Source organism: Dreissena polymorpha, chromosome 10, assembly GCF_020536995.1.
Source record: "Dreissena polymorpha isolate Duluth1 chromosome 10, UMN_Dpol_1.0, whole genome shotgun sequence".
NCBI classification, from domain to species: Eukaryota; Metazoa; Mollusca; class Bivalvia; order Myida; family Dreissenidae; genus Dreissena; species Dreissena polymorpha.
This window is the reverse complement of record NC_068364.1, coordinates 26744854-26760851: the sequence shown is the minus strand read 5'-3', so window position 1 is coordinate 26760851 and position 15998 is coordinate 26744854. Positions and strand designations below refer to the sequence as shown.

The 15998-nt window shown below is 32.8% G+C and overlaps 1 protein-coding gene across 9 annotated transcripts in view; it reads right to left on the bottom strand.

Moving 5' to 3' along the window:
* The window catches only part of LOC127847287 (uncharacterized), a 382744-nt gene that overhangs the window by 267673 nt on the left and 99073 nt on the right, over window positions 1-15998 (bottom strand). Inside the window, exon 1 of one of the 9 annotated variants that reach the window (XR_008033899.1) lies at window positions 4791-5073. The exons of the other annotated variants lie outside the window; for them this stretch is intronic. The gene's annotated coding sequence lies outside the window, so the exon portion shown is untranslated. Of the gene's footprint in view, window positions 1-4790; window positions 5074-15998 lie in introns of those variants that run through there. 9 annotated transcript variants of the gene reach the window in all.

Genomic DNA, 15998 nt, shown 5'->3' with positions numbered 1-15998 from the left:
GTCATGGAGATCCTGGCCTAATTTTTAACACGTTTAAAATCTAGCCACGATTTCTCGGGAGCTCACGAGTTGCAGGAATCACTTTCGACCGCCCAACGACTAGCTACGAATGAGTTATGACCTTCGACGATTGAGCTACGACTGTCCTCGACATCAAAATATTGGAAATCGGGACAAATCGTGGAGAATCGGGTCGTAGTGGAATACCCCTATAAGGGATCAATAAAGTTCCAAATGAACAAGCCATTTCTGGGGTCCAATTACCTCTGAAATGACCTCTGAAATGCTACTTTTATACTTAATGTACCCCATAAAAAGGCAGAAAATGACAAAAGGTAAATATTTTGAGTTAAAACTCGTAGACAATATTAAATGGTGTTTTGGCAAATGGTTATTACCTTATCTGTCCTATCAAGCATGCTTGTATTTTTGTGTTGATAGATATCAAGAACAAATACATGAAATAATTATTAATATTGTATACCTTGATCTTTGAGTATATTTGAAAACTACACTTTTGATATTAAACATACTTGAACATTAAACAATAAGTATGTTTAGGGTTATTTGTAGTCACATGGGTATCAGGTTGTTTAGCTCTCAACCAGTTTCCCCCATGGTTGTTTGCTCTTGGTAGTTTTACCCCCATAACATATTATTTAGTAAAGCTTTTGGAGTTATTTTTGGATTATTATAATTATGTTATACCTAAAGCAAGACTGGATAAATCCCATTTCAGCAATATGACGGTCTAGAGAGATTGTTAATACAAATATGATATATTGATATAATAATATTTTGTTAATTCCTTGTCCGACCAGAATGTTCTTTGATAGAGTGGAACTTAACGAACCGAAACTTGGGACATTTACGTCCCTTTTAACTGGCCTGACAAGATGTTCAAAACTTAATTTTTCAAGCTCTTAATCTACTTCTTTGTATTTATATAAATTTTAGTTTTGTTTCGCCATGATTTATAAAAACGTTTGTCAAAATGTCAAAAGGTGCCTTTAATATAATCTTAGGTGACTGTTGAAATGTCTAATGAGAAGCTCTACATGGAATATGTGTTTAAAGCCCCAACAAATACCAAAATGTTGTAATTTAATTAATTTCAATGGAGAGTTTTTGTTATTATAGTGCTAAGATATTTTCATTACACAAATACATTTGAAGTTTGTTGATATGTTACTGAAAAACAATAGCAACTAGTAACACACAAGTAAATACATGATAATCCAGCCTGAGTTTAACATTTCCTTGGACAACATCTAGTTTTTAACCAGATTTTCCATAGGAAAAAACTGTTATTAGATTGATGAATGTCGTTTGGTGGGCCGGCGGGCGGGTTAATAAGCTTGTCCGGGCTATAACTATGTCGTTAAATGTGAGATTTAAAAATCATTTGGCACATTGTTGACCATCATTGGACGGTGTGTCATGCGAAAGAATAACGTCCATATATGCAAAGTTAAGGTCACATTTTAAGTTCAAATTTCAAAAATGACCATTAATGATCTTGTCCGGACCATAACTCTGTCATTTAATGTGAGAATCTAAAATTACTCTGTACATTTGTTCGCATTCATTGGACGGTGTGTCATGCAAAAAAAATACGTCGATATATCCAATGTCAAGGAAACCACTACTATAAATATATTGAATTTGACACAAGGGGGGTTACTAGGAACAATCACTAACAATGCACATTGTGAATTGTCTCCCTTGATAATACTTTTTTCAAATTGAAATCAAGGTCGCCACGACTAAATATAGATTGAATTTGACACATGTGGGGGGGGGGGGGTTAACTACAATGAACATTTTGAATTTTCTCCCTTTATCAGCCCTTTATTCAAATTAAAAATCTGGTTTTATGACAATGTTGATCCTTGTTATACCATAGTGAACCATTTTTTCGAACTCAACTGTTATGTCAGTAAGCCGAATGTTCTAACTGAGTTTCTTGAGGGCTTGGTCATAAATGTGGCCTCTAGAGCAATCACAATTTAACACTCTATAGGCCACATTTATTGTCCGATCTAAATCAAACTTGGTCAGAAGATTCGTCTCAAGGATATCTTGATTCCGGTCACAGGTGGTTAGCGTTTGGATATGATATCAATTAGAACAGTATCCAGATTAAGTTTGCAAATCCAGATTATTTGCAAACTTATTTTTTTTATTTATTGAACAAATGTTATGAAATTTTGCATATTTGTAGGGGGCATTGAGTACATACATATAATTGAAAAAAAAGAGTAAAAATGTTTTTGGAAAGTAGAGTTATTTGATGATAAAGTTGCCATCCCCCGTTGGATCCCAACGGAGTTTTGGCTCCCCCGTTAAGAATTGCAATTTTCCAACGGGAGATTTTTCCAGACGGGAGAATTTTACCTATATTTTACAAAAAATGTAATTTAAATATTATGCTTTGTTTTCTGTTTCAATGTTTACAAATACACATGTTTAAGTAATAATTGTAAGAAATATGTGCTTTAATAAGAAAATAAAGTGTTTGTAGATTTTCTTCCCCCGTGGGGTTTTGACGGGGGATCCCGTGAAACTCCCATATCCATTAAACTCCAACGGAGTTTTCACGGGGGACACCGGCAAACTCCCATTTAAATTAAACCCCAATGGGAGTTTGACGGGGGATCCCCGTCTAACTCCAATTTATAAAGAACTCCAATGGGAGTTTGACCAGAGAAGGGAGGGGGGATCAGACTTCAATAAACAGTTTATACCCATTGCAATATATTCTATTGTATAAAAAGTAAAAGACACCAAACTTTATTAAATAATTGATGTTTTCTTTTTAAGGTGTCAAAATCAATTTATAATTTTTGAATTTTCTTAACTCGGTTCGTTACGTTGAATAAAATGTCTTTTTGAAAGAGATTAGACCCACATATTGCTATTTCTGGAAAGATGAATTTAAAATAATTTTGAAAGACTGTATAAATAATAAAGTGACTTATCTCGAAAATATATTACATTTACCTTTTGATAATCCAAACGTTGCTTTTATCCATTTTTGTGATGATAAATACAATCCAAAAAGACAATAACATTGGAAACATACTTATTGTCATTCGGAATTGTATTATTGTGTTGTTTATTCCCGTTTAACAGTTTTTGAAGTTTTTTGCTCGAAATTTTGGGTCCGTCTATAATGCGTATATGACTCATTTTCGCGAATATGAACGAAACGAGCGAATATGATCGAATATTTGCAATATTGATGCTTTTTCTGCAATGTTTTTATCAACAAATTACAGTTTAATGTAAAATATAATTAAGACTGTTAACATAAATAGATCAATTCTCTAGCCATTATCATGTTTCGAACTCTAAAGTCATGTTCGCGAATATGAACATTGTTTTTAGGCTACACACAACCAACAATAACCACGACGACTCCACAATACAAGGTTTACAGTCAACTTGTACCTTAGTCAACTCGCACGGTAGTCAACTCGCACGTTGTTTGGTCAACTCGCACGGAAGTCAACTCGTACCTAAAAGTCAACTCGCACGGTAGTGAAACTATTGATGTGTTGATGGGTTCTGAATGAGGTATTTATGCATAAACACACATGAGAAATACTTTCAGAGTTTAGTTCAATACTTTTTATTGCAATATTTTCACAAAATAACACATTTTTTTTTAACAAATTGTGTTTACACCAGGTTACATTATCGGCACATTATAACAGACAGTAAAAGTACTTTTTAAAATATATTTTTTAAACTATTATTTTTATTAAAATATTTGAAACACACATTGTCAAAGCTTTATCATGTACACAAGTAGACATTCATCTATATACTTTTATTTTAATATTTATTTCAATATTTACATACAGTATCAAAGCTGTACAATACGTACACAAGTAGACATACATCTATATACTTTTATTTTAATATTTATTTCAATATTTACACACATTATCAACGATTTACAATATGTACACTAATATTGTAATTTAATGAATAGGACATAAAGACTGATAAAACTATGAATTATTAAGAATTTAATATTTGTCATAAAACTATTAATGAAGATCCCGTTACCTATGGAAAACTTATTGCGCACACAATTATCAGTAAAAAACGTATAACAATAATGTTAACGTGAGTACAAATACGTATAGCTGTGTATCATATAAACCGAGTATATATGATTATCATACCTACATGTATTGAAACATTTTTGTACGCAAAAATTATTAATTTTACAATAATAATCAGTCATAATACAATTTTACAGAATCACATGTGTATTTAATTAATAATTTAATAAAATTGCCCAGCATTATTAAAATTTGAACATGAGTTACAGTTCTACATTAATTAATTAAATATTAAATTGTAAAGCATGACAAATTAAAATATTTATTTAAGTATTCCATGCTACAGCCTTATTTCTAGGCAACCCCTATCAGTAATAGCCTTATCTACCCCTCGATTATCAGTACCCTCATCAGCTCTGAATGACTGACAGATTAGCTGTTTATTGTAATTTTAGGGGTGGGAAATAGGATATGGTGTTTTCAGGTATTGTTACTTTCTTGACTGATTAGGTGACATATGGTTTATTATTACAATTCCAAATTAACAATTAAAGTGATATTATGGGCATGTTTCACTGTTGAATTGAGCTGAACATAATTAACAGGTCAAAAGAGTTAGTTTAAATGTGGTTACTGACGAATTATCTGCAACTCATCTTGCTGCCAGTTGTTTATAAAAAGTATATATTATAATCGATATTTTACATGACTCACCCAGTCCTCTAATCCGAAATGATCCGTAAAACAAAATAGTGTATTTGTGTCGTATGAACGAATCTGCACTAAAACTAGATTTAGATTCACTTCGTAAATCGAATCTTGTATGTCGTCAGTTGTCAAAACGAAACTACGGTTGATATTCAAATGCATTATTTTTCTCTTTCCGGGATATTGTTGTAGTATGTTGATGCTGCATTAACAAATATAAGTGTATATGAAGTGAAAACACCAAAAATAAACAACGGTTGCGATACACTACATATACATATACGCTCTTTAGTCGTACCGAGCACATATCAGTGAAAGGGGGAAAATTACATATCTTTAGGGTATGGGTAACCTATGGTCTTTAAAAATCGATTAGGAATTTATAAAAGGTATTTCTGGTGTTAGGTTTAAGAAAGAATGTCTCAAAATATTGTAAAAAAAACAACATTGAAACTAGCGACAGCTCCCTTGCAAGGATATTTTGGATCTCCAAAAAGGAGGTTTTTGCGAAGGTCAATATTTCACGCTGCAGAAACAGAACAGAACTTTAAAGGTAAATTGTGAAAAATCTAAAGACTTGTAGGTAAATAAGCACAGTACATGGTTGAAATTAATGAGTAATGTAGCCAAAACTAGAATTGCATTCTGTTTGAATGTACTTTGCATGCCATGAAATGGGTAAAATTTCTCAATTTTTCATTAAAAATTAGGTGGGTGGGGAAAAGGGTGTCAGACAATTCACCCCCAAGACAATTCATCCCCTGGACAATTCACTCCAGAATTTGATTTCCTTGGACAATACACCCCCAAGACAATTCACTGCCATATTTTTTATATGATATTGCATTGTCATTTGCTTTTGTCATATTTAAAAATAAGTTGTGAACAGATGTTTGGGGTTATAATTTTGACTTTGTAGCACAATTTTGATGTGAAGATAATAAATGTAGTATGTAAATGAAAGGTGAAATAGTGTTTTTTGTCAAATGCAATCCAACCAATGTTATTTTCCTATAAACTGTGTTACAACATATAAAATTGAAACAAATTAAGTATTTTGTATTTATAATATTTGTGCATTGGATTTAAATAACAGTCTGCGAAATAAGCGCACGCCCGTTGGCCTGGGCGTGTAAATTATAGCTCGGGCCTATTAAAATTGCCATATTGTACGCCCGTCGGGCCAGTAGAAATTCTGTGTATCAATATTGTTTCATTTTTAAGTGTGATAAAAGTCATTATTTTGTGAGTACTTCGCGAAGATTTCCGACAGAACTTCGTTCAACTTCGCCTAAAATACGAGATTTAAACGCGTTCCGATTGGTCCATACATTCAACGGTCATTTTCGAGTCGTAACACAGGCCACGTGGTGAACAATTTAAACTGGTTATTTACTAGTGGCACACGTCATGCTGATGTGTTTTTCTGCTGAAGTAAACTTATCGACGTACGCAGCTTGCATTTCCCGAATAAACATCGTTTTACTTTGTAACCTTGTTTGTGTGTTTATTTCCAAAGTTGAAAGTCCCTACGCGCATAAGGCTGCATAATGCTTAAATACGTAGCTGGAGTGAAGCCTGGCAAGAAACTGCCCACTTCTGATCGTAAGTCAACAAATGACTATGAAAAATCCCGGAAACGTGAATTTCAAGAAAAGTGGTAAAAAATCAGTGATGAAGGAGAAGCTTCTTCTGTAAGACAGAGTTTAATAAGCTACGCTTAAAAACACAGCATAAGAAAAAAGTCAACATGTATGATAAAAGTATGCCATCTATGCCTTCACTTGTCAAGTAAACTTCTGGAAAATAACTATCAGGTTGCTTGTTTTACAGGATATGGTTTCTGACTAAGAGGATCTCCAGGATTGCAGTGATGATTAGATGAACGAAGAAGTTGTTTATCACATGTTAAATACTTATAATTAATAAAGGACATAATTACATTGACTTGTTATATTGTGTTGCAATTGTTTTTGCAATAGGCTTTACAGTTAACATACCCTGGATACAATTTTACTTTTAATAGATTAACTGCTATTGAAAGATGAAACCCTTTATCAGGGTGTATATTTTAACAAATTTACTTTGGGCTAGTAATTTTGCTGCTGGGCTACTTGTCTTTACCATTCCAGTAGCCCGAATGGCTAGTGGATAAAATGAACTATCGTGAAGACTGAAATAATATTATTAGGTTAACTGCTATTATATTATTTGAGAACTTTGTCAAATATTGAAGTTGATTAATTAGTTTCATTTAATTCTTAGAATTTTACATTATGACAATTACTTATTTATTCATGTTAGATGGGATAATTAATTTAATAAAATATTATGGTTTAATTGATAAGAAAACCTTAATTAAAGAAAGGAAATTTAATCTGGTTGGAAGCGTGCTATTAATGGGTATTACAATCAAGCAACAACAACAACAACAACAAAACCTTTATTAAGCTCAAATCACAAATATAGTGACACATGAGTATACAGTGACAATGCATCTTTTACAAAGAGTTATTAACAATTGTGACATGGTGTTAGACTTTACATAGAAAATAGAAAAGAGAAAGAGAAGTGGAGATGAAAAAAGATATGAGACATGCATTTGAATTGAGTGGGGGAATGATGATGTTGACCTGAGAAATAAACATTTTTTATTCCTTTGGCCTGAATAACCTGTTTGTTTACATGGATTACTGATGCAGACTATAGTTATGTTTTTTTCATTCGGTTCTATTTAAAACCCGGTGAATTTGATTGGTTAATTTATTTTTGTCTGCAGCGCTTCGCTGATCTGTGTGTAAACCCTGGAATTAGGTCAGAAATGTGCGTATTGTTTGTGTTTTCACTGTTTCCTCTGTAGAATAATCGTGGAGAGTGTTTCATTTATAGATCGCATATTAACTAAACTTTCAAAAGGGACGTATAGATTTACATTTTGTAGACCGAAATTGTCTGTTAATGTAATTCTACTTGGGATTAATTGGTGGGTTTAAATTAAGTAATGATCAAATGTGAAGTGACCCATTCACATGACATTGACCGATGTTGTGTCAGGCCAGATTAACCATGCCCATGTTTGTCCTGTGTCAGTGACCATGTGATTCGTAAGTAAAGGACTTTATGTTATTGTTTCAGCAAGTAGCTTTATATAATCATGTACTAAATTGTGTCGATTTGACCTGCAGTAGTGAGATTGCATGACAAAAAGTACTTTACTGTACATGTATTTGTGAAGTTGTGTAAGTTTACACATGGCACATGAAATCAATGGTGAAAGGCATGGATGGGTGATGGAGAGGGGGGATGAGTAGAAGTGCTGCAATAAGTAATAAGTGTCAAGTGTCATTGATTAAAAAACATATTCCAGCAAGGTTAACAATAAGCTTGAGATACAAACATACATGTACATTGCATATAATTTGGCTAGTTCAAGGTTTAAAATATAAATCACAATTTGCTAACAACATTTATGAGTAAATCAGTAATTTCAAATTTGTGACATTGATATTTGTTGCCAGATTGAAAAAACATGCGTAAAAACATTTTAAACATGCGTAGTGAATGAAGTTAGGTATTCAACATGAACTATGATGTAGTAATACCAATATGTAAGATGATTAATTCATCTTATAAAATATTAATTGATTGATTGAGACGAAATGCAAAAAATGATTTTGTTCTCTATATAAATAAATTTATCAACGTGTTAGCGTTTAAAGTAATATTTTTTGTGGATATGAATTAGTCTTATGAGGTTTAATTGTTGAAATACATAAAAGATAACAAACATAATTTAACATATACACCAAGTTAAACTTATCAGCGTGTTAATGTTTGAAATAATACTTTTATGAATTTACATAATTTTTTTAAATCCTTTAAGGACCTTGTTGTCAACAATTCTTTAAATTTTAGCGTATTTGTTCTACAGTAGTAGTATTTTTTATAAACTTCCTTCTATGTTCATTAAAAAAGGGACATATAAGCATGTAGTGAAATTCATCCGCCACATCTCTGCATGTACAATGAGGGCATGTTCTCTCATTTATGTCTTGATTGGTCCATCTACCAGTCTCATTTGGGAAAAAGTGATTACCAGTTCTAAGTTTAATAAATAAAGATGATTCATATTTAGTTAGTGTGATTAAATATTTCTCTAATTCAATCTTATCCTTAAATATTGAATAGTTTAAGCCTTTTGTTGAGTTTTGAAGTCAGGTATGCCAGGTTTGCTGGTATTGATTAAGTAATATGCTCTTTATAGTGTACTTTATATTTTTATTTTGGATTTGATCTTGATTTAGCCATATGTAATTTCTGCCAGTTTGTGTGAAGATATTTTTTACATAATTTATCCATTTAGATTCAAAGTTAGGAAGGTTTAACATGTATTTAAATATGAGATAAGCTAATTTATCCGGTTTCCCAGTTATTAATCTATTCCAGTATGCAATCATTCTGCATTTTATAGTGAGATCTATTGGGTATCTTCCGAATTCTGCGTATATCATATAAAGTGGGGAGCTTTTTCTTAGATTGAAAATTTTTCTCAGAAATTCATTGTGTATTTTCTCTAGTAAATCAATGCTTTCATAGCCCCAAACCTCTGCTGAATATGTTAATATTGGCAGGATAGTGTTATCAAAAAGTTTTAATATCAGATATATTGGTAAATTAAGGTTATTAATTCTTGAATAGAGTAGGTGCATTGCTTTCCTTGCTTGTTGTGCAAGATGTTTCTTTGCAGTTAGGAAGCTACCAGATTTTGCTAAAAAAACACCTAGATATTTGTATGAGTTAACAATTTCTAGAGACGTGTTGTCTATTTTAAAAGAGAAGTTTCTATTTTGCCTTGATCCGAAAATAATTACTTTTGTTTTATCCTTATTTATATTTAACTTCCATGTTTTACAGTAATCACTGCAAAGTCATTCAGACAGTTTTGTAGTGTTTGGGCATTTTCAGCAATTAAGACTGTGTCGTCTGCATATAATAGTACAATTATTTTGAGAAAAGTAGCAATATTGTTTTCTGGATTTGTAAGTTCTATACCATGGTGGCCTTAAGATTCTTAGTAATTCCCAAGGTCATTTAGGAAAAGGGAAAAGAGGATGGGCGATAAATTTTGTCCCTGACGCACGCCGCAGTTACATGAGAAAAATGGGGAGTTTTGAGTTCCATTAGAGTTACATGATGGTACATGATAAGCATTCACACACCTGACAAGGCTTTATCAAAGTGTCAACACAGATAAACAAAGACTTCAGTTACACACATTGACAAATAATTATGTTGGGCTGGGCAATTCTAAGACCTGGTATTGTATTAAAAAATTCCATTGTTGTTCACCTGATATTTTGATTATTATTTTTATTTAACTGCCTATAAACAAAAGTGTTTCATTAAAAAAATTATTATTTTTATTCTTATTATCCATTAAGTTGTTGGATTTTCTCTCATTGAAGGATTAGTGATAGAAGTTGTGTTTTGTAATGTTGTGTATTGAAACATATTTTAGTCTGCAATTATCAGTATTCATTTCAAAGCCAGTATCAAATTCACACCATTTTATGTTATAATTTTTTAAAATGCTACTTATACACGAATACCTCATGATTTATTAAATCTACTATAATACCACTAGTATGCTCCTCTTAAACATGTTTTGAAATGTAATGTACTTTAAAAAAAAATTGTACTCAATTCAAGTCCACTTCAATCATACAGTATGTTAACTCATTCCATACTACAGCCTTATCTCTAAGCAACCACAATCAGTAATAGCCTTATTTACCATTAGATAATCAGTACCCTCATCAGCTCTAAATGCCTGACAGATTATCTGTTTATTGATACCTTTATGGGTGTGAAAAAGGTTGTTTTTTTAGGTGTTGTTACTTTGTTGACTGATTATGTGACAAATATTTTATTATTATATTTCCCATTTAAAAATAAATATAGTAATTTTATAAAAATTTCGAAATCTTGCATAACTTATCAAATAAAACAATTAGATTATTTCCAAATAATGTATCCAATACCATTATTATTTATTCATACACTTTTTACAAATATAAACTGTTTTAATGCATAAAATCAATCTTAAATAAAACATAAACACATAATAAATTATTTAATGACATAAAGACAATAATAAGATATTGTTAATAAAACACCGTATTATGTGAATTGGGAATAAGACATCAATTTGGGATTAAATTGTGTTTTATCAAAAGTGCATAATATGCAGTTTTATATGTTGCATTTATCTAGTTTTACAAATTATAATTAAAACATATACTTGCATATATAATAGCATCATTTAAATTGATTTTACTTCAAAACTTGATTTTTTATTAATTTAAACAAAAAATCCTCATGAAATGAAACTGTGTCCATGCCGCGCATGGACACGGTTTCAAAATACACTTTAAATGAAACAAATTCAATCACTGTTAATGAAAAAGTCATGGAAAAGTTCTTATTAAGCTTAAATTATAGATAATGTATTACAAAAATATATGTAGATCATGAAATGAATAGTTTTGTTTGAGAAAATCACCAAAATGATGTCCATTCCCAGTTTGATGTCTTATTCCCAATTCACATAATACAGTGTTATAATAAGATATTGTTAATAACAAAAACAAACATCAATAGATAAAAAGCACAGTTATGTTTCAATTGCAAGTAATTTTATGAAAAAAAGAAAGAAATTCTGAGAACATCTTAATATGCTTTTATTAGAACTTCATAAAAATAAAAAAGAATACAAATAACTATCCTTAGAAAACAGATATTTGTAATTACTAAATCCTAAACAAACAGCAAAAGATCCAAAAAAATTGTCTAGGGAGCAGGGGTGAATTGTCTAGGGGGTGAATTGTCTCCTCGGGGTGAATTGTCTTGGGGGTGAATTGTCTCGCTTCCGGGGGGAAGATCAAGGGCAATAGTTTCACAAGTGAAGAAGCTGGCCTTGTCTTTGGTTTTATTTTCAATGCATGTTGCCTTAGCGCTATGTTATGACACTGACACAAATAGGCGTTCTTGTGTCACTTTCTGTTTTGATGAAATGGATTTGACTGTTTGCTGCCTTTCGGAACTTGAAATTTGGGCAAAAATATATCCCCTTCCCCCTTAACCCTTTGCATGCTGGGAAATGTGTCGTCTGCTAAAATGTCGTCTGCTGAATTTCTAAAATTAGCATTTTCTTTGATTTTTTTCAAAGAATACTATCAGAATAGCAAACAGTTTGGATCCTGATGAGACACCACGTTTTGCATAGGCCTTTAAAATTCGGTTCCCGCACTGAAAGGGTTAATGAATGTTATCCACTTTTATAATTGATTTTTAGCTCATCTATTTTTTGAAAAAAAATTATGAGCTATTGTCATCACCTTGGCGTCGGCGTCGGCGTCGGCGTCGGCGTTGGCGTTGGCGTCGGCGTCCGGTTAAGTTTTGCGTTTAGGTCCACTTTTCTCAGAAAGTATCAATGCTATTGCATTCAAACTTGGTACACTTACTTACTATCATGAGGGGACTAGGCAGGCAAAGTAAGATAACTCTGGCGTGCATTTTGACAGAATTATGTGCCCTTTTTATACTTAAAAAATGGAAAATTTGGTTAAGTTTTGCGTTTAGTTCCACTTTTCTCAGTAAGTATCAATGCTATTGCATTCAAACTTGGTACACTTACTTACTATCATGAGGGGACTGGGCAGGCAAAGTTAGATAACTCTGGCATGCATTTTGACAGAATTATGTGCCCTTTTTATACTTAGAAAATTGACAATTTTGGTTAAGTTTTGTGTTTAGGTCCATTTTATTCCTTAAGCATCAAAGCTATTGCTTTCATACTTGCAACACTTACTAACTATCATAAGGGGACTGTGCAGGCAAAGTAATGTAACTCTGACTGGCATTTTGACAGAATTATATGCCCTTTTTATACTTAGAAAATCGAAAATATGATTAAGTTTTGTGTTTAGGTCCACTTTATTCCTACAGTATCAAAGCTATTGCTTTCATACTTGCAAGATTTATGAACTATCATAAGGGGACGGTGCAGGCAAAGTTATGTAACTCTGACTGGCATTTGGACGGAATTATGGGCCCTTTATACTTAGAAAATTGAAAATTTGGTTAAGATTTATGTTTTGGTCACTTTACCCCTAAAGTATCATAGATACTGCTTTCATACTTGGAACACTCACAAACTATCATAAGGGTACAGTAAAAGGACAAGTTGCATAACTCTGGTTGTCATTGTTACGGAATTATGGCCCTTTTTTGACTTAGTAACTTTTAATATATGGTTAAATTTTGTGTTTCGATCCACTCGAAGTATCAAGGCTATTGCTTTCAAACTTCAAATACTTACATGCTATCATGAGGTTACTGTACCTGGCAACTTGAATTTTACTTTGACCTTTGAATGACCTTGACTCTCAAGGTCAAATTATTAAATTTTGCTAAAATTGCCATAACTTCTTTATTTATGATTAGATTTGATTGATACTTTGATGAAACTACTCTTACCTGACATACCACTATAGACTTCACCCAAACCATCCCCCGTGCCCTCCCCCCCCCCTCCCCCCCCTCCCCCCCCCAATTTTTTTTAATTTTTTTTTTTTTTTTTTTTTTTAAGATCATCTCACAAATGACCACCACACCCTCACACTATACCCCCACCCCACCCCCCCACCCCACCCCACCCCCCAAATTTTTTTTTTTGATTTTTTTTTTTTTTTTTTTTTTTAAGATCATCTCACAAATTATCACCACACCCTCACACTATACCCCCCCCCGATTTTGTAATAAATGTCCACAACCCCACACTATACACCCCTCTTCACTCCACTCCTCCCTCCTTTGTGATTGAAAATGAGAGTCCCTTCACCTTTAAAAAGAAAATAGATGAGCGGTCTGCACCCGCAAGGCGGTGCTCTTGTTTGTTGTTGGTATTGAATTAATTAATTAATTGAACAATGATGAAATTATTCACATAATTAAGTGCAATTCAGTGTCGTTACAGTACTGTAGATTTCGTCTGTGTGGTTAATCAAGTGTATCTACTGTAGATTATTTTTAATTTATTGAACATCATTTTTCACACCTGAGGATGTTTACGTCTGCTGCATCTTTTAGGCTTGAAAGCCACAGGTTGTGAACAAATGTCTGCATGTGTGCATATATTTTATTTCTTAGTTCCTTCCTCACCTGAATAATTACATGACAGTGTGTGATGATGAATATGTATTATCATGTTTATGACAATGTGTTGACCTGGAGCTCCTGCGGTTAAGACTCAAAATGTGGGAAGAATTTTCAATATTAAGAGCTTAATTCTATGCATTAATCTCTGACTCATTGAAAAACATATTTTAAAGTTGACATGGTCATGTGCCATGTGGATCAACCAGAGTACCTAATTTAAGCTCCACCTATATTGTATTGTCACCACCGAAACAATTTACATGGACCCTGGTCCCAGAATGGAAATCGAATACTGGTTGCTGGTGTGACTGCACGAAATTGGCCTTTATTATCAGGCGATCAATTACTTGAAAATGAAAATCTACGGTGGAAACTTTTTCGCAGTATAATTATTATTAATATTTATTATTGTTACAGTTACATGTAAGTTGTGTCAATACCATCAGTGAATTCGTAGAAATATGGGATATTACGTAACCAAATGCATTGATGGTGTGTACATCACAATTTCAGCAAGAAAAGATTTTTCAGATACCAAATAGACAATTTTATGTGTTAAGTTTCTTTTTGATAAATTAATGCAGTTGTTTTTTACTAACAATATAATATCACCACTATTGAATGCCCATAATCTATGAGATGTTAGTTTGTTAGTTTCCATTTTTATTTAATGTCATTTATTAATATAAAAAATCCAAATAGTGCCTTATGCCCTCTTAAATACATGCATCCAGTCTTATCTTATTTTGTCACCTTAGACCCCTAGAGAGCACAGTCACCCACGGTTTATTAGATTACAATCAGTAACACAGTAACTGATAAGCTGAAGGACACACTCCACACAAATATCTTATTATCTCCAGGTCAAACAATCTTGAGATTTGAGGGTTTTTTATTAATTTTAAATGAATACGAAATAAGTTGTTTTTTATTGAGGAAAACAAGTATTATAATAATTGTTTTAAACAATGTGTTGGCATGGTAAATCTATCAGTTGTATTTGATTTAATTATTGATAACAATGGGCTAATGAATCTGCAGATTAAGTAGTATTTTGACGCATTTGTAGTCACTTAGAAAGTTATATTTAATTCAAGACCTTTCTTACTAGATCCAAGTTTTAAAGACTTCATTTCCAACCCTTAGATACTGATGAGCAGCAAACAGCATAAAACCTGAACAGCCTGCGTTTTATTCACAGGCTGTTCTGAAGTTATACTGTTTGCACATAGCCACTTCCACTTTGCTTTTGTGTGGGAAAGAGTTAAACAAGTGTTATATTTTTATGCTGCCCGAAATAAAATTTTGGCGGAGCATATAGTGGCCAGTTTGTCCTTCCTTCCTTCCTTACTTCTTTCCGTCACACTTTTGTTACGGTTTCTCATAGCGCCTTCAACACTTTACCGATCTCTTTCATATTTGGCATGTAGGTACCTTGCATGGACCTCTACCTTTTGATGAGGTTTGAGGTCACTGGGTTCAAGGTCAAGGTCACCGAGGCTAATAATAGATTTTCTGTCACGCTTTTGTTACAGTTTCTCATAGGGCCTTCACTACTTTACGGATCTCTTTCATATTTGGCATGTCTAAGGTACCTTGCATGGACCTCTACCTTTTGATGTGGTTTGAGGTCACTGGGTTCAAGGTCAAGGTCACAGAGGCCTAATAATAGATTTTCTGTCACGCTTTTGTTACAGTTTCTTATAGGGCCTTCACTACTTTACTGATCTCTTTCATATTTGGCATGTAGGTACCTTGCATGGACCTTTACCTGTTGATGAGGTTTGAGGTCACTGGGTTCAAGGTCAAGGTCACCCAGGCTAATAATAGATTTTCCGTCACGCTTTTGTTACAGTTTCTCATAGGGCCATCCGCCTTAACTACTTTACCGATCTCTTTCATATTTGGCATGTAGGTACCTTGCATGGACCTCTACCTTTTGATGAGTTTTTAGGTAAATGTCAAGGTCACCGAGGCTAATTATATATTTTTCCG